Source organism: Octopus bimaculoides, chromosome 2, assembly GCF_046866305.1.
Source record: "Octopus bimaculoides isolate indiv1 chromosome 2, ASM4686630v1, whole genome shotgun sequence".
In the NCBI taxonomy this organism is placed as follows: domain Eukaryota; kingdom Metazoa; phylum Mollusca; class Cephalopoda; order Octopoda; family Octopodidae; genus Octopus; species Octopus bimaculoides.
This window is the reverse complement of record NC_142929.1, coordinates 124,700,196-124,720,865: the sequence shown is the minus strand read 5'-3', so window position 1 is coordinate 124,720,865 and position 20,670 is coordinate 124,700,196. Positions and strand designations below refer to the sequence as shown.

Here is a 20,670-nt window from a genome sequence, read left to right as displayed (position 1 = left end):
TAAGGGAAATGAAAGTGAAAAAAAAAAGGAGAGAGAAAAGAAACGAGGAAACTAACAAAGGAATTGGGGAAAGGAAGTAAAGAAGAAAAAGAAAGAACGAGATGAATTGGTAATTCAAATCCGTTGGTACAGTAAATCAGTTAGGTGAAGGGAAACTGTGAATATGAAATTAGCAACATATATATATATATATATATATATATATATATATATATATATATATTATATAGATAGACAGATAGATAGATAGATAGATAGATAGATAGATAGATAGATAAAAATAAAAAAGAAAGAAACGTAATACAAAAACACATATACGTGCACACACATTTACACACGAAGAGTTGAAGTTATCATGCAAACTATCAATTCTATGCTTTGTGTTTACGGGAAAAATAAATTGTTTTTCAAAGATAATCTCACTAACAAACTGCGCAAACCCAGCGAGTAAGTTCATTTTGCAATAGCTTCTAGCTGTTACGATTGGTTGATCGTGCTGACGTCATCAGTCATTGATGCAGACAACACTTGTATAAATGCGCTACTGTTAGCACGCACTACATTACAGAATATAATTGTCGACGTAAGTACCGTATATTATTTTCGATATAGTTTTAAGTTATAATGTACGCCTCTCTCTCTCTCTCTCTCTCTCTCTCTCTCTCTCTCTCGTGCGCGCTTTCTCTCTTTCTCGCTACACTTTTTTTAATGTTACAAAGGTAAATTTCTTACATAAACCACTGTGAAGTATTTTAAAGTAATAATATTGTGTGTGTGTGTGTGTGTGTGTACGTATGTATGGATGCATTAATGTATGTATGCATGTGTGTATGTGCTTGCCTATGCGTGAGTATGCGCGTTTATATGTATGTGTGTGTGTGAGAGCGTGAATGCGTGCACGCGTTCAAGTACCCGTTAGAGAGTTTGGATTGCGTTGATAAGGATGTGGGTTCGATTTCAGGGCCAGGCATCAGTTTGTGTCCTTAAGCAAATGACTTTTATTTAGTATCACTCCAATCAATTCAACGGTAAACGAGAACCAGCTCTGTGCAGGTGCAACCTTCTCATCGTCAAGTTGTCACATCTTTGATATTCCTCTGGGCCCAGCATCAAAGAGTTTAGAAGGTTGTCATTATATGCTCGCGACTACACAGGCACCTAAAACAATTAGCGAAAGTATCGCATATGCTATCAAGTCATACTGGCTTTTTACGTGGGTTTATTTACACACACACACACACGCATATGTATATATATATATATATATATATATATATATATATATATATATATATATATATGCATATATATATATATATATATATATATATATATATATATATATATGCATATATATATATATATATATATGCATATATATATATATATATATATATATATATATATATATATATATATATGCATATATATATATATATATATATATATATATATATATATATATATATATATATATATATATATATATACACACACACACACACACACATGCATGCCCATTTGTATTCTAAGAAAACGTTTTTTATTAATTCTATCTTTTGCAATGAAGCGGGCTGGCAGAACCGTTAGCACCCCGGATAAACTGTTCAGCGGTATTTCGTCCGTCTTTCTGTCCTTGGGTTCTTAGTTCGAATTCCGCTGTGGTCGATTTTGCATCTCATCCTTTCGGGGGCTGATGAAATGCGTACCAGTTGAGCAGTGAGGTTGATATAATCGACAAGCCCCAAATATCAGGCCTTGTGCGTATAGTAGAAAGAAATTATTGTTATTCATGTCAATAACAACAGAAATATCATCCATGCACATCAACACAAACAGCGTACTTTATATAAAAAGATATATTTCATATTGAATATATAACGTACAAACGCAGGTGTGCACACCCTCACAATTTCTCTCTCTCTTTCTCATTCTTTTTGATAACATACACACACGCACACATAGATACATACATACATACATACATACATACATACATACATACTGAAGTGTGTGTGTGTGTAAATCAATCGATAATAAGCAGAATCCAGGTGTGGTATTCGATACTTTACAGGACATACGCGTTTCAAATGCCGAAATAATTCTATTATGTAAACATTGTGGCATTTGGAACGGGGTATGTTCTACAAAGCGCTGAATACCACGCCCGTTTACTACTTATTATTACTATTTCTATAATTTAGCTCGTATTCCGCACATTCGCCCGCCTCAAGATTGATGCCCAGTGTAGTCTTAAAATGGCTACTGGAATGGAGAATCGAACCCACTACTGAACCCGATTATTTTTGGCTATATAGATAGTTAGATAGACAGATAGATAGATTTGTGGATATATATTTGTACATATATATCTATATGTTTATATATTCATATATATACATACATATATATATACATAAATAAATGCATATATACACACACATGTAATATATAACATGCATACATACTTTATAAAATGTATGAATATATATACATATGTGTGTGTGTGTATGCATACATACATATATATGTATATATTATATATATATACATATATATATGTATATGTATATATGTATATATATATATATGTATATATATGTATATATATGTATATATGTGTGTGTGTATATATATATATATATATATATATATATATATATATATATATATATATATATATATATATATTTATTTATATATTTATTTGAGTGAATTTTTATTTGTGTGTATATTTTGTATATTTTTTTATATATATAGTTATGAGTATTTTTGTGTATATGTATATTTATTTATGTACTTATGTAAATGTGTATATATATGTATATATATGGGTATAAGTATATATGTGAGTGTGTAATTTGTCTATATAAATTAGTAGGTATATATATATAAGTGTATATATATATATTTATGTATATGTGTATATATATATATATGTATATATATGTATATATGTATATGTATATATGTATATGTATATGTATATGCATGTTTTTTCTGTGTATATATGTGTATTTTTATATGTATGTATATATGTCTGTATATGTGTAGATATGTATTTATGTATATATATATATATATGGTAGTGTGTATGTTTGGTCTATATGTGTTATATGTATTTATATATATGTGTGTATTTATGTATATATGTGTTATATGTATTTATATATATGTGTGTATTTATGTATATATGTGTATGTATGTTTTTATTTATGTATATGCTTTTATTAGTGTTTATGTGTATATATGTGTGTATGTTGTGTGTATATACGTATATTATTTTGTATATTCGTATGTATATATGTTTATATGTTTTATATATAAGTATGTATATTTGTATATGTATGTAGGTGTATATATATATATAATTCGGCAACTGACCCCGATGGTTTCCCAGCTGTCCTCTTAAAGTCGTGTAAACAAGAACTAGCAGGACCACTCCGGATACTCTTCCAGAGTTTCCTTGCAAATGGTAAACTTCCCAAAAAGCTGAAGGAAGGCACCATATGTCCTATCCATAAAGGTGGAAGTAGAGCAGAGGCTGGGAACTACAGGCCCATCTCTCTGACTTCACATATTAGCAAAGTCATGGAACGAATTGTCAGAAGGAGATTGATTGCGTTCCTAGAAGAAAATGACTTGCTGAATGAGACCCAGCATGGTTTCCGTCCAGGTAGAAGCTGCCTCACGCAGCTCTTGCAGCATTATGACTGGGTCCTTAAGCAGCTACTGGACCATTCAAATGTTGATGTGATACATCTCGACTTTGCAAAAGCCTTTGACAAAGTTGATCATGGCTTGATATGTCACAAGCTGTGAAACCTTGGCATAGCTGGTAAATTAGGAGAGTGGCTGCATGACTTCCTGAATGGTAGAAGTCAGACAGTTGCAGCCAATAGAGAACTATCTAGGGAAACACAAATATTGAGCGGTGTTCCACAAGGAACTGTTCTGGGGCCACTACTGTTCATAGTGGCCCTTCTGGACATGCCCACGGTCACTCGGAGAGCCACTGTCACTAGCTATGCTGATGACACAAAGATATCTCAGGCAATAAAGAATCCTGATGATATTGTAAGCCTGCAGAATGACCTAAATGCAATATATGAGTGGTCAGAGCAAAATAATATGCAGTTCAATGCAAAAAAATTTCAAGTACTGCGCTACAAGACCACAAGCACCTCCCAACTGGCATACACAGGGCCTGGAGGTACTGCAATCCCAGAACCACAAACAGTAAGAGATCTGGGCATCAACATGTGTAGTGATGCATCATTTCACATGCACATTGTCAAGTTGACAGCAAAGTGCAGACAACTGGCAGGGTGGATACTGAGGACATTCCGTACAAGGGATCAAAAAGTCATGTTGACTCTGTGGAAGACATTTGTTCTGAGCCGCCTAGACTATTGCTCTCAGTTGTGGTCACCACACAGTGTTAAGCGGACAGCAGAACTCGAGGCAATTCAGCGGCACTATACAATAAAGATCGCCACAGTCCAACAGATGAACTACAGGGAGCGACTGAAGGCACTAGGTCTCTACTCCCTGGAGCGCAGGCGGGAGAGATATGTAATAATATACATATGGAAAATACTGGAAGGACTGGTGCTAAAGTTTGGCATCAAGTACTACGGGAATGCCCGCACGGGTCGCCACTGCATGGTGCCAAAGGTACCGTCCACTGCATCTCACATAAGAACGAGATACTGCAGCAACCTCGGTTTCAGAGGACCTCAGCTCTTCAATGCCCTGCCAAAACATTTGAGAGACATGCAAGACATGGATACGGAGGTCTTCAAGACAAAACTTGACACTTTCCTCTCCACGGTACCAGACGAACCAATGGCTCGTAATGAGACACAGTTTAGGGCAGCTATGTCAAATTCTCTTATACACCAGATGTGCCATCAAAACTCTTGATTGGACCATGTCAGGTGGAGGAGAAGAGCCATGAGGAACGTGAAAATCACGGTGGTGCACCAGCATGACCGCAGCCACTTGGCTGAAACACATAAATAAATAAATATATATATATATATATATATATATATATATATATATATATATATATATATATATATATATATGTATGTATGTATATATATATGTATGTATGTATTAGGGTGTGTGTTGGGGTATCTATTTAATTATTCTAGTAATTATATTTTGTTTTTATTAGTAGGTTAATATTTTAGTAAGTTTAAGGTTTTATATTACAATGACACTACGATTTTGATAAGACTAAATCAATAGTAGTATTTTATTTTATTTCATAATATTATTTAATTTACGACTATTAGTATTATTATTTATTTATTATATATTAGAATTTAATATTTATTAATATGTTTTATAAGATAACTATAGTTTTTTGTTCTTTTTATGTTATTAGTTATATAAATTTTAAATTTTTCATTCATTTATTTAAGTATTATTATTTCATTCATGCTTTCGTATTCTATTCTCTATTTTAACGTTCTATTTTAACGTAGTATTTTCGCGCGAACTCTTGCTTAAAACGCTATAGCTATTAGATAACGTCTTAGTTTTCAGTTTGAATTACGGAAAAATTTGGATAAGTACTGTTTTTCACTTTGCTAAAGATTTTCTACTATTTGAAAATAATATGTATTCTTGTTTTTATATTATTCATTTGGTTCTTTATAGATTATTTTTAATAGATAACTTATTTAACACTAAATTATTTAGAAGTTATAGTTTCATTTCAACATAATATTAGAACTTCGATTTGAATAGTGTTGATATATTTTCGATTATTTTTGATTAATAATATTTGATTAATTATTAATCTTTATAGTTTATAATATCGTTAAAGTTTTTTTAAAATCAAAACTTTGTATATATATATAAAGTTTAATCTTTTATTCTTAATAATTTTTTCTTTCCTAATTTTTTCATTCATAATTTTTCCATTCATAATTTTTTTATTCATATTTTTTATTATTACGTTTGTAGAAATAAATAATCTTGTATTTTTCTATTATTCAATTGATCTTTAATTATAATTAAATAAACGTCTTTAGCTTTAAATAGTATAGCTTTAACTATTACACCGGTTAAATATGTACTAATTTTATCTTCATTATTATTTTAAACTTAAACTTCGTTCAACTTATTTAAAACAATGATAATTTAAAACAATGATAATTTATGTAAGATGTTTTTTGTATATAATATACATGTTATTATAATGGATGAAGGGATGATTATTGAATAGTTATTATTTTGATATTATGATATATTTTTTAATAATTTTTCTATCTTTATATAATAAGTATTTCATATTAATTCATTTGGTACTTATTGTTGGTTGAGATATATATCTAATTATTGTTCTACTTACGATCTGACGAGTAGCTATATTTTTGAATAGAATTTATTTTCGATAATTTCAATTGATTTTAATCGATTTAAATTTCTTTTCTATTTGAAAATTGGTTATGAAACACGTGTAATCTTTTTATTATATTTATCTTATGATATTTACTTTACTTTATATTATACTCATTTATTGTGCTTTTAATTATTAATTTTTCTATATGTGATAGTGGATTTTCATCGATGAGTTCTTGAAAATTGGTTATTTTCCCTAAAACTATATATTTTATCTATAAGGCTCAATTTAATTTTAATTTTTTATAAATTGATTTTAATTGAGTTTTTTTACCTGTAATTTTGGATTTTGTCCCTAATATTATTATTATTATTATTATATATATATATATATATATATATATATATATATATATATATATATATATATATATATATATATATATATATATATATATATGTGTATGTATGTATGTATGTATATATATGTATGCATACATATTCATATATATGTGTATGTATAAACATATGTGTATATAGATGAGGACAGCGGGATCAAAGTCCTTCATCGACCAAATGCTACATATCAAAAGAAGTTTCAAATATTGTTGCGGCTCAGTCAACGGTGGCGCCCTAGCATAACCGCGGCTTTGAAGCTGAAGCATTTTTAAAGATTTTAAATATACATCCATCCATACATACATACATACATACAGATACACACATAACATATATGTATGTATATATGTATGTATTTGCATATATATATGAGAATTTGTATATACTTATATATACTTCTTTTATTGGTTTGAAACACTTAATTGCATTTACGCTGGGATGTGATTTCAAGTGTTTAGTAGGTCTCTATCTCCGTCTGGCACTGATTTTATCGAATCATGTTTGCCGAATCTCTTGATTACAAACGTTAAGGAACACAATATAGGCAGACACATAACATACAAACACAAAACATGCTCATATATATATATATATATATATATATATATATACATAGATTGACATATAATCAGGTATATGCAATGTGGCTTAACGTCGACTAGTAATGAAACAATTGTAACCGCTCTTAAGCTTATGCCACATTGGTATCGTCATCTTACTGTTTGTCTTCTATATGTACGTGTGCGTTTATGGCTGTGTGTGTGTGCGTGTGTGCGTGCATATTTGTATGTATGTATGTATGTATGTATGCATGTGTGTGCTTGTGTATTTATATATCACATACATATATACGAGCATATAAAATAGGCACACATAGATGTATGATATATGTATGTATGCGTATATATATAGATGTGTATACGTGTACACACAATATATATATATATATGTTTCGATACATACATATAAATATGATACACATACATGTATACTGACTAATGTGTTTGTGTGTGTGTGTGTGTGTGTGCGTGCGTGTACATATGCGTGTATTTTCTTGTGCGTGTATATGCGTGTGTATGTATATATATATATATGTGTGGGTGTGTATGTTCACTCCTGTTTATGTACCTGTGCTGTCGGATGTCTCGGAGGTGTTCCGCGAACCGGTCAGCCAAGCGACATCCCGTTTGACCGATGTATAGAAAAGGACAGAAAGAGCAGGAGATGCAGTAGATGACGTTGCTAGAAGTGCAGGTGAAGGAGTCAGTGATATGATAGGGTCGATGATGAGTGCCTGTGAGGAGGGTGGTGTTGGAGAGGTAAGTGCAGCAGCGTGGGCAGGAGCAGGGGAACGAGCCGGGTTGGGAGGTTGGGTTAGGGAAGAAGCTGTGGACCAAGAGGTCTCGTAGGTTGTGGGCTCGTATATATATATGTATGTGTATATATATATATATATATATATATATATATATATATATATATATATATATATATATATATATATATATATATATATATATATATATATATATATATATATATATATACATATATATATATATATATATATATATATATTTATATATACACATAAAACTCAAGGGACGTTTGTACGCTGAAACAAAACCAAAACCAAAAACGAACACAACAAATCAGTTATCCTTGACCTGCTAGTATTATTAGCAAAATTTTTTATATACGAAAGCCAAGTATCAAAATCCACTCTTAGCCTCAAACATTTTAGATACTATGTTCAGGACAAGTATCTTATTGAAAAAAAAATACATATCTTACAATAAAAGTAAGCAAGATGAATTTTATAAAAAGTGGATGCTTTACTATGAGTTTAAAAATGAGAAGTAATCCTCTATTGTTACCTCTTGTGGAACCACAAGGGCATACTATAACTGGATTAAAATTTTATTGGCGCATGAATGTGTAGTAGTGTCTTTTGTTATTATTCTCTCTTCTTTTTCTCGCTTCTCTTTTTTAAGAAAACGAAAGTCCTGTTCTCCATTTATTATTATACAAGACTTCACAGTCCCCTGGCTGTGCTGTATCCAATCATAACAGGAAAAACAGGAAATAAAAAAATGTTAATTAAAAAAAATCCGTTATCACTTAGAACATACACATATACACATAGACGTACGAATGCAGTGCCCCGCACACATGGCGTCTCTGGCTATCACAATAAAATACATACACATATACGTATAGTATAGTATAGTATATATATATATATATATATATATATATATATATATATATATATACACACATATATGTACACACACGAACACACATATATATACTTATATATATATATATATATATATATATATATATATATATATAGAGAGAGAGAGAGAGAGAGAGAGAGAGAAATACATACATGCATACATACATACATACATACAATCATATATATATATATCGTGGGTTCGATTCCCAGTCCGGGCGTTGCATTGTGTTCTTGAGCAAAGCACTTCATTTAACGTTGCTCTGCGATCATTTCGACATTTGACATGTGGCACTCGTCACACCTGTGCTGGCAATGTCGATTTGATGGAGGGAGTGAGCTTATGTCTACACAAACATTTGATCACTATAAATAAATCATCTGTGTGGTTGTTTGGTAGGAAATTGACAAGCCCTAATACGTCCTCTAACGACAGGAGAGTCCATTATATATATATATATATATATATATATATATATATATATATATATATAGCAATAAGAAAATGGAGAGGATTAATAAGTGGTATTCATCAACTTGCAAACATTGTATTGTGTCAATTTACTTGTTTATTTGTTTACTAAAAGGACAATAATAACAATATACAAACATATGTGATATATTATGTCATATCAGTAATTATAGAAATGACATATAGTGACAGAAAATGAGATAATCTTACAGCTGTTTCAGTCTGGAGGTGATATGCCTCATTCTATCTTTATCACTCCAGTAGACTGAAGTAATTAATAGATGAAATAGATGAAATAGAGGTACATGGATGATTCTCTAGGCATCTTCAGAGATTTTATAAAGTTCATAAAGTTAAGTTAAAAATATAAAAAATATGAAAACCGTAAAAACCCATATATATATATGAATACTTTAACATATACATAGATATACATAAATAAACATAAAAACATAAATACATATATGTACATTTAAATGTACATACACAAATGTCCATACATACACACAAATGAATCAATTATTATTATTATACATGAGGAGGACCCCCCCCCACACACATATATATATATATATATACACGCCTACACATACATACATACGCATATGTATACATAAACATTTCCGTACAGACATGTTCATAGGTACATACGTATTAGTTGTATTTGTAATGGAGGAATTTATACAATTAGTTCGTAAGAATTCTAACAATAATATCCAAACTTCTATAAACATGTGATGAGTTACTCCGTTATTGTTTTGTTTATGGAGTAGTTGGAACCTTGTTGGTAGTGGGGAGGGGTTATTTTTGCTGTTCAGTCCCCTCATCCAATTTATATGACCTAATATGTCACATGTGTTTGTATATTGTTATTATTATACTTTTAGTAAACAAATAAACAAGTAAATTGACACAATACAATGTCTATAAGTTGATGAATACCACCTATTGATCCCTCCATTTTCTTATTGCTATATAAATTAATGGTAAAATAACTTTTTACCCGCACCCATTTATTGCACTTGGTAATGTAGTTGCCATGCAATGAAAAAAAAAACACTAGTGCTGCAAGCTAGGTAAACTAGAATGAAGACAACAAAGACTTCAACAAAACTGAATCCGTAAAATTGACTGCCGATAGCAATGAACGCCAGAACAGAGACAACAAACACGTTAAGAACAGAGAATCTGTGCAACAAACTTTCAATAGTAAGAAGCACTAGAACAGCGACAACAAAGGTTTGAAAAGATAGAATACGTGGAGCAAACCGCCCATAGGAAGAGACACCAGAAGAGAAATATCACAGGCTTTAAAAAAAAAATAGACTGAATCGAACTGTTGTCAGCAATAATCTGAGCCGCAATGGCTACACTGCTATCAGCAACATAGGGTATACTCAACATTCGTCTCAAAACAATGGCTAACTGAGCATTTGTCAATGATCCAACTGATGGTTATGAACTTAACACATTATTTCTTTTTATTCCGTATCAAAACTATGTACCAAGTGTAGAATAAAAACGAAACAGCTGAAATGTGTTTCTTGTATGTCTACGTCCAGCTGAGAATGTTCCAATACTCCAGCATTTTTAAGAGTACAACTTACAGGCACTACTTCAGAGTGTAAGCATTTTCTTAAAAACATTCAGATCTATAAATGTGCATTGCATTTTAAATCAGTTGAAACTAATAACACCCGTGAGAGAGGCTTCAAATATTCATTGAAAGTCATAAATACCACAAAGAACTCTCTCCTTGCTTTTTCTTTCTGATGAAGTGCACCAATATCTGCAACCATAACTGGTTGACGATTTAATTCGGTGAGACCATAGTCCAGGCAACGAGGGGTATTTCGTTTTTTAGGTATTAGCACAGCTATACGGTTTACAACAAACACGATGTTCGAATACCGCAGGCGATAACATTTTTTGATTTCAACCCCCAACACAAACACACATTACATACATATATATATATATATATATATATATATATATATATATATATATATATATATATGTATATATGTATATATATATATATATATGGGAGAATATACAAATAATAACAACAGACGAGGACAGGTGGTGTAAATAACAAAAGGATATATTAGTATGACGCTCGGGAATACGGAAAGTCTTTGACGTTTCGAGCTACGCTCTTCAACAGAAAGAATACGGAGACAAGGAGAAAAACACGGAGAAAAAAAATTGAATAGTGTTCAGTCAACGGTCAATCATATATATATATATATGTGTGTGTGTGTGTGTGTGTGTGTGTGTGTGTGTGTGTGTGTGTGTGTGTGTGTGTGTGTGTGTGTGTGTGTGTGTGTATCATTGACTACTTTCGGGGTATTTGCTCCTTCTGAATGTATTGTATTGTACAAAGGATCGTGGGTAAGGCCAGAACAATGTGAAGTAAATGCAAGGCAAATCACAAGAAAAATATATGAATTAATGTTGGCTTACCTTGCATTCAATATTTTGGAGTTATGAGGATGGGGTCATATCGCCGAAATATTGATTGCAAGGTAAGTCTACATTAATTTATACATTAGTTTTCTTGTGATTTGCTCGCATTTACTTTACATTGTTCTGGCCTTACCCACGATCCTTTATACAATATATTCTACGCAATGCTTCACAGTAACTATTCCATTATATATATATATATATATATATATATATATATATATATATATATATATATATATATATATATATATATATATGGATCAGGCAAATGGGAGCACCATTGATCTTAAGCGCAGGCAAAACATCCCCCAAAATATTCAGTGTCATTCCTGGCATATCTGGTTTTATATCCGAGTGGCCTTCTCCAAGAGACATGCTTTAATAAAAGCTAAGATATGCTTCACTCTCAGTGGTCTTCCACCACGTCGGACACCAGCCTGGTATTTATGAGGGCTTGTGCAATTGTTAGATAGTCATTTAGCGTAAACTAGGTTCGTCCGTCCTTTTGACAGGTCTTGTTTTTAGTCCTGTTCGGCTTCTAGCAACCCTCTTTACCAAGCAAGCCTAGTAGGGGAGGCCTGTTTAGTCCCTGACGAACCGACCATACAACAGGGTGTACTGGTGCGATATTACAAGTGACCTGACAAAATGGGCCTACTACCCATATTTGTACAGGATGTCTTGTCCTGGCTTGTCTCTGGATTATGTCGATAGCGTAGAGAGAATCAGTGAGTTGCTGTAGAAACCTTATTGGACTTAAACTTTTAGGTTGTGCAATTGCCTGCGAGCCGACTAGTTCATAAGAGGTCGAGTGGGTGGGCGCCGGAGCGAGCATTGAAGCCGTAAACACGAACCCGTGTGAAGCCGACTACTGGTGCAATAACCTCATCCATGGGCAATGATCAGTGATAGTCATCCCCAATCACGAGTAGGCAGCCATTATATATATATATATATATATATATATATATATATATATATATAGCGATGAAGCGAACTTACCGATCCTTGCACAAAGTAAGGAATTGAGAAATATCATTACAGATCAAAGTATAACTCTCAGTAAGAGACAACCTAAAAACTTGAAAAAGCTATTAACAAAGGCAAGGTTTGACCTCAGCAACAAAAATCAAACATTCACTGTGTCCAAATGCAATGATAGCCGATGCGGTACATGCCGATCAATTCATACCGGCCCATATATGAACACAAAAACAGGGAAAATATTCACCAATGCGAACATGAACTGCAAAAGTAGAAATCTAATCTACTGCATCAAATGCCCTAATTGTGAAGAACTGTACGTTGGCCAGACAGGTAATGCACTATCGGAACACTCACGTGTGCATCGACAACAGATTAAAAACCCAGAGGTCCGCCAAATACCACTGAGTAACCATCTGGCAACATGTGGTCGTGAAACTTTTATAATATTTCCATTCCATAAACTTTACAACTTGAATGAAATTGAGAGAAAACGCAAAGGAATTTATTAAGAAATTCAAACCCACTCTTAAAAACAATGATTAAATTTATCTTACTTGGGGTTTAAAAATCTTATCTCTATAGCTAAAACACAAAAAATCTCTCAAATGTCATCATTTCTAAAAATAGACTTGGCATAATTTCTAAAAATAGCCAAACACCTACTGCTGCTGTCCAAAGGAATAGGTATAAAAGACAAGAGAACTGCCAGTCTGTTACAGTACATCTGCTAATAGGCATGAAAGTATACTAGCCTTTATATATTTAATTCTCTATATTTAATACTCAATATTTCATATATTCAATAAGACGTTCAATACTTCATTTGACTATTTATATTATATATTCCATATTCTATATCCCACATTAATTTTATAAGAATATAAATAAAACATACAAAACAGACAGAGTTGGAACTCTTTTAAATAATATATATATATATATATATATATATATATATATATATATATATATATATATATATATATATATATATACATATATATATATATATATATATATATATATATATATATATATATATATATATACGATGGGCTTCTTTCTGTTTCCGTCTACTAAATCCACTCCCAAGCCTTTGGTCGGCCCGAGGCTATAGCAGAAGACACTTGCCCATGGTACTACGCAGTGGGACTGAACCAACAGAAATAACATAAGCAAAATTTGAGGCAAATGGGAAACAAAGAAACAAAATACACACGCGGAGTCAGGCAGGTAAAGCTGATGCCTGAAAATCGTAAGAAAAGAAACAAAAAAAAATAACAAAGACGTATACAGTGAAGCTCGATACAGCAAAGGAAGAAGCTAAAAAGAATCTGATGTTTCAGATCATAACCTCTATCAAAGAGAGAGAAAAAAAGGAATAGAAAACAAGAATTAAGAGGTGGGAGAATGAAAACACGAACGATATCCAAGAAGTCTATCTGAGATTTGTCATGTGAAGATGTCTTTTTTATTATAATTGTATAGGTTTTTTTTCTTTCTCCTGACTGACAGTTCTTTTTTTTTCGCGTTTTTTTTCTTCTCCTTGATAAAATATATTTCCCGAAACGTTAGATTCCCTTCTATTTCCTCCTTTGACATATTGGGATTTATTGTAGACTGTTTCGTTGCTTTTTGCCTTTTACTCTTTTTTAATCTCTACTCTTTTCAGGCACGTGGTTTCGCCTGTCTGATTCAGAGCGATATCTTTTATTTGTTTGTTTCCTCTCAGCCTCAAATTTCGCTTGTATTATTTCTATGGTATTTTTAGCTAATCATATCCTTACGCCTACATACAATTATTCGTCGATATTCTGCGTATTTATCATAACAATTACCATGTGTGTGTGTGTGTGTGTGTGTGTGTGTGTGTGTGTGTGTGGTTTATGCGTGTATATGTATACCTGTGTGTGTATGAGACCGGTATGCCTCGTATATATTGTGACAGTTTTTACATTTAGTAATGTTATAATACAGTGTAGACCTCAAACAAAACCCGGGACTAGACAGCAACCGGAATATAGGATTTTCCGAGCCAATGAAGCTTAAGATGAAAAGTAGCAAAGTAATGCCTATATTGTATTGTGTCATAGATACCAATACGACTTACAAAACCATAAGTCTAATTGATGCTTACTTGACTTTATTACAAAGAGCTAGTTCTAAAAAAGCAATGAAAAATTGGCCGAATGATGTATGTAAAACAATACGGATATATTATGAAGAAAAAAAACAATCAGTTTATGTACGTTAAGCTTTACTGCGAAACCATTTCATAAATATATTTATGTTTCTATAAATAAGAGTTGAATGTTACCTTTTTCTCTGTTTTCTATAACCTTCTTATTTTCAGAGACAGTAAATCTTTCTTTTCGTTGTTTCTTAACGCTATTCACAATCGATGTATCTGGAAAGTTATTTTCTTCTGTGCGTCGTGCAAGAAACTAACTCTAACTTGCAGTAGTTAATTTTTTAATATGTGTGCGTGTGTGTGTGTGTGTGTGTGTGTGTGTGTGTGTGTGTGTGTGTGTGTCTGTGTACATATTTATTTATTATTTCTTGAACCTTTTGCTGTTTATATGAAAAAGAATTTCGACATAGTTACAAAATGACATTCCAATTTCAGATGGTTTACGATGAAATAGTCGAATCTGATGCTATCTCGGGAGAGGTTACATGGAAAAAAAATAACGGCTTCATATTTTGGCACAAAACCAGCAATTTTTGAGGAAAGGGGCGAGTCGATTAATTCGACTCCAGTAAATTAACTAGTACTTATTTTATAGAAGCCGAAAGGATAGGGAACATCAACCTCAGAGGAATTTGAGCTCAGAAGATAAAGACGGACAAAATGTTGATAAGCGTGCTAACGGTTCTGTCAGGTCGCCACCTTATATGTGAAAACTAATACGAATCAGTTTCGCGCAGATTAATAGAAAGAACTGAGGCATTAAGCTCTGCTTGCTCAGTGTTGCTTGCTACAATTTGAAACGTTTGCAGCAAAATCATATTTTTAGTTGTATAAAAAAGAATAAATCTGAATTCATACGACATAAATAGCAACAGTTCACAAACTGTAATATAACTGAATATATTTTTTTTAAATCAGCGAATAAAATGTTCCAAGCTTCAGTTTAGCAAGACCAACAAGGATAGAGTTTATTATAAAATAGTAAAAGAAAATTCTATACAAATAATCTTTTAATAAAGCATGCAGAAGTTAATTGGCACCTGTGGAATACGACATCTGGATGTATTGTACTTTGTCAGTGTTGACTTGTTTTGCTTAACCACAACAATCTTTATGATAGACGAATGCATCGTTAATTAAATCCTCTTTGGTAATAGATCAATCGTAATATAATAGTGACAAGTCTAAAATTACCAATATGTTTAGTTCGCGGTTCTGCTGCTTCTAGAATTCCATCATATTTATGTGTTCTAAATATTAACAAGAAAGGAATTTCGACATATGCGTTAGAGCGTCAGACAAAATAAGTTGCAATATCCCGATTAATACCTCATATCTTTGCATTAAAACGGTGCCACTAATACACTAAAGTGTATTTGATAGGCTATACATTCTTGGTTAAAAAGTGAACCTTAGGAATAAGAAAAATGTCAATATTCACAAAACGTAAGGTGGCGAGTTGGCAGAATCGTTATCACGCCGGGCAAAAATACGTAGCGACATTTCGTCCGTCTTTACGTTCTGAGTTCAAATACGTCCGGTGTCGACTTTGCTTTTCATCCCTTTCAGGGTCGATAAAATAAATGCCTGTTGAGCACTGAAGTCAATGTAATTTCTCCCTCGAAATTGCTAATTTTGTACCAAAATTTGAAAGCAATATTAGCAAAACGTACTTACCTTTTTTTTTACTGAATATTGTAGTATTTCAGAGAGGAACATATTGTTTCAACTTAGCAGCAAATTGATATGGATTTACCGCGTAAATTATAGAAATCGTTTCCTATGGTATTTAAGATAAATCAGAACCTTTAAAACTTCTATAAAAAGACGAAAAAAGATCTCTTTATTGATTGCACAAAACAATATCTGTATTCACTCGTATTATAAAATGGCTTCCCTGACTGTAGAAATAGATATTATAATGTGTTCACTTGAAGAAAGTTATTTGTTGGTCTTTATTATTATTTTGTATCAATCATTCCCAGTTTTATGTTACTGTGTTGTTAACTTCTTCTTCTTCAAGTCGGTCAATCGTAGAAAGTCATGATAGCTTGATTGATAAATAATTTTATCTTCCACAGTCTTGCATTAAATCTATTGGCAACGGAATGCATCTGGTCATAGATATTCCTACTCATTCTCGTTGCATTAGTCACTGTCCAGTAGTTGCTTTTCTTTTTCTTTTCTTTTTTTTACTTGTACATGAAATTTGTCTTCTCTATTTCTGCATCAACAATTGATTGGTGGTCGGAGAAATCTCAATCGACAGAAAACCATTTTAGTAAAATTGTTTCGTTATTTTTATTTGATTTTAAAAAATTTTATTTGATGAGAGTTTATTCCAACTGCCAGCATACACAGTTATTTTATTTTAAGGACCTTGAAACCCAACAAAATGTTTCTTCACTAACAGTGAAATTGTACTGCATAAGTTACCACACATTCTGTCAATCATTTGTTTACAATAAATGATATCACTCTGTCCAAACTAATGACCATCATTATTGTTTTACAGAGGGAGCTTGCACACCATATAAAATGCTAAGTGACATTTCGCTAAGCATTTTGTCTTTACGTTCTGAGTTCAAATTCCGCCGAGGTCCACTGTACTTTTAGTCCTTCCTGGATCGATAAAATAAGTACCAGTTGAGCATAGTGGTCAATGTAATTGACTAGACTCCACTCCAAAATTTCAGGTCTTGTGGCAATAGTAGAAAAGAGTTATTTTAAAAATTCAAATCGCATTCATTGTATAACTGTCATGGATCTTCAAATACTCTTACTCCGTAATCTGAATCACAAGTGATCTACTTAGAGGTAAATACAATGCCATGACAAGTAATTATACATCATTGTATGGTTAATAGTTATCATGCACAAAGGAAATGTGACAGAAAGGCATCAGACCAAATTTCTTGAAGCACTTGCATAAACATTTTATTAATTCTGGGGTTGGACAATAAACAATCAGGAAAATATTCATCCTTTTAAGATCCTCCACCTATGAGCAAACGAAAAGAATCTCCCGGGAATCGTCCTTGTTGCAAGAAATAGCAATAGAACCTTCTTCAAATCACATTCTATATTCTTAAAAAAAGAAGCACACGTTGGATAATGTTGTCATGGACACAGTATATCTGAAGACAAAGAAATGTGATGACCACAGCTGGAACGCCTTTGTTCACAGGTCTGTTTCATCGGGGCTAACTTGAATCTGATCATCAACAACAACTTGTTTTTTTTTGTTTTTTTGTACATATAATAGCTTAGTTAGAGAAGGGCAGTGTCCATAAGATTTTTCAGACGGGGAAAAGAGGAACTTATCTTCACGCTGGAAACTTTGTCCGAATACTTGCAACAGAGAAGACTGTTCAAGACATCCAAGGGCCAAGTGATAGTGTTAAACGGACGACGAATTGCGTTTTCTTCCTCGAGTATGAGTGTTTGTGAAACTGTGTTTCTACAGAATTGATCCTCAGTATTTCTGTCAAAATGTTTCTTTCGTTTCTAGTACCAAATCAGAGAATAAGACGCCAAATATCGACCAAGTGATGTTTCACCTTCATTTCTGTCTATCTACCAAGATATATTTATATAGAATTGATATGTAAACATGAAAGAATATAGCCACGATAATTAAGAGATCAATTCATAACATATCGTTAAGCTCCACGTCACTTATAAATTCATAACATTTTTATTAATCATGTATATAATTATATAAACAAAGATGTTTAATTTCATTGAACCAACTGTGGAGGACATTTAAATTATGAAGTATATGTGAACTTTATTCTTTTCTGCTTTTTATTCTATATATCTACTAGTATATATAACGTCTTATTCGTAATAAACTGGATTTTTTCTCACGAATTTAACAAGTATCTTCGTATGTTCACTACATTTTACTCCAAACATAGAATAAAATAATGATGTGACACCTTATTCACGTTTCTACAGCCATCACCTGCAATATTCGTACTTAATTTGCTTTTTGAATTCTATACGCTGTACAAATCATCTGTACAGATTTAAATAAAAAACTACTTCAATATGTTAAAGTTTGAAACAATTATATAAAATCACTGTCTAAATCGTTGCTTTTTCTCCTCCTTCAGTGATTAACGAAATTCTATGTGATCGCTCGACTGCTAGAAATTGCAATCAAATCTCACTGTATATTCTTTGCTATATGAAAAAAAAAATGGCAGCGTGATCTTGCCTGGAATGCTTTTGGTCAACGTTTGGTCAATCAGAGCTGGCCTCAGGCTATAATATAGTGAAAAGGAAAATACTAACATACTAAACGTTATAAGTATGCGTCTGCCAACGTCTGGTCACTATATAAGTCTAGTTATTTTATTATTGAGCCAAATTACGTCAAATCTAATTTCTTCGAATTTAATTCAGATGTTCAGTAGCGATGATATAAAGTTGTTATGAAATTGACGTTATTTCTAACCGGTCTTTATTTTTTACCACCCAATCAAAGTGTAATTTTAAATAATCAATCAATAATTTTACTAACTTAGCATTGTCGGTTACATCATTATAAATACTAATGGAATAAAAATATTTCATTTAATAAAGTGGAAATATTTAAGAATGTGATTAAATTGTAATATTTAAATTGCAACATTGATGAAATAGTTCATAGACAAGCTAAACAAATTCAAACATCAAATGCAAACATCAGATGGTTTAATTTATGCATAGTAAATGTTACAGCCCAACATTCAATGATTAAATAGATATAAAAGAAGGGACGTGAAATTGTTGCGTTTATTTCTACTATATAGCACTTTCCGTCATATTCGTAAATATAACATATTCAGATTGTTAATAAACGAATTATTAAGAAAAGGTGCCTTCATCAACTGTAGGGGCTCGTATAATCAATGCCTACCGCCAAAATTTATAACGACAATCAAATGAGAAATTAATCTTTTCTATGTAGAACACCATTCTAGTTTTCACAATATCTAGTATCTATTTCCTTGCAGCAATTTGAACAGATTCATGTATAATTTAACGTCCTTCTTGGAAGCATAACAAACGCTTACCGCTGTTCCTTGAATTGGCAGCTGGAATACTTTATCTGCTTATTGAGCGAATTTGTTTTAATATTGGTTTCAAATTTTGGCACAAGGTAAGAATGTTCGAGGGAGTGAGTGAAACACCAGAACACAACTGGTACTTATTTTATCGATCCTGAAGGGATGAAAGGCAAAGTCAACCTCAGTGGAATTTGAACTCAGAACGTAAAGGCGAATGATATGCCGCTAAGCATTTTGCCCAACGTGCAAACGATTCTGCCAGTTTGCCGTTTTAATCTGTTTAAATATTAAAACAAAAATTTTGAAGTTAGTGAAGAGAAGAAATCTTGCAGTGTGAAGATATTTAATTCTGACACTTTATATTTTATATATATATTTAATTCTGACGCTAAGGCGGCGAGCTGGCAGGATCGTTACCATGTCGGGCAAGATGCTTGGCAGCATTACGTTCGTCTTTACGTTCTGGGTTCAAATGTCGCTGAGGTTG

At 32.2% G+C, this 20,670-nt stretch overlaps 1 protein-coding gene across 1 annotated transcript in view; it reads left to right on the top strand.

Moving 5' to 3' along the window:
• The first annotated feature begins 452 nt into the window (after positions 1–452).
• The window catches only part of LOC106871087 (uncharacterized), a 36,594-nt gene continuing 16,376 nt past the window's right edge, over positions 453–20,670 (top strand). The window contains exon 1 of the mRNA XM_014917377.3: positions 453–583. The gene's annotated coding sequence lies outside the window, so the exon portion shown is untranslated. The remainder of the gene's footprint in view (positions 584–20,670) is intronic.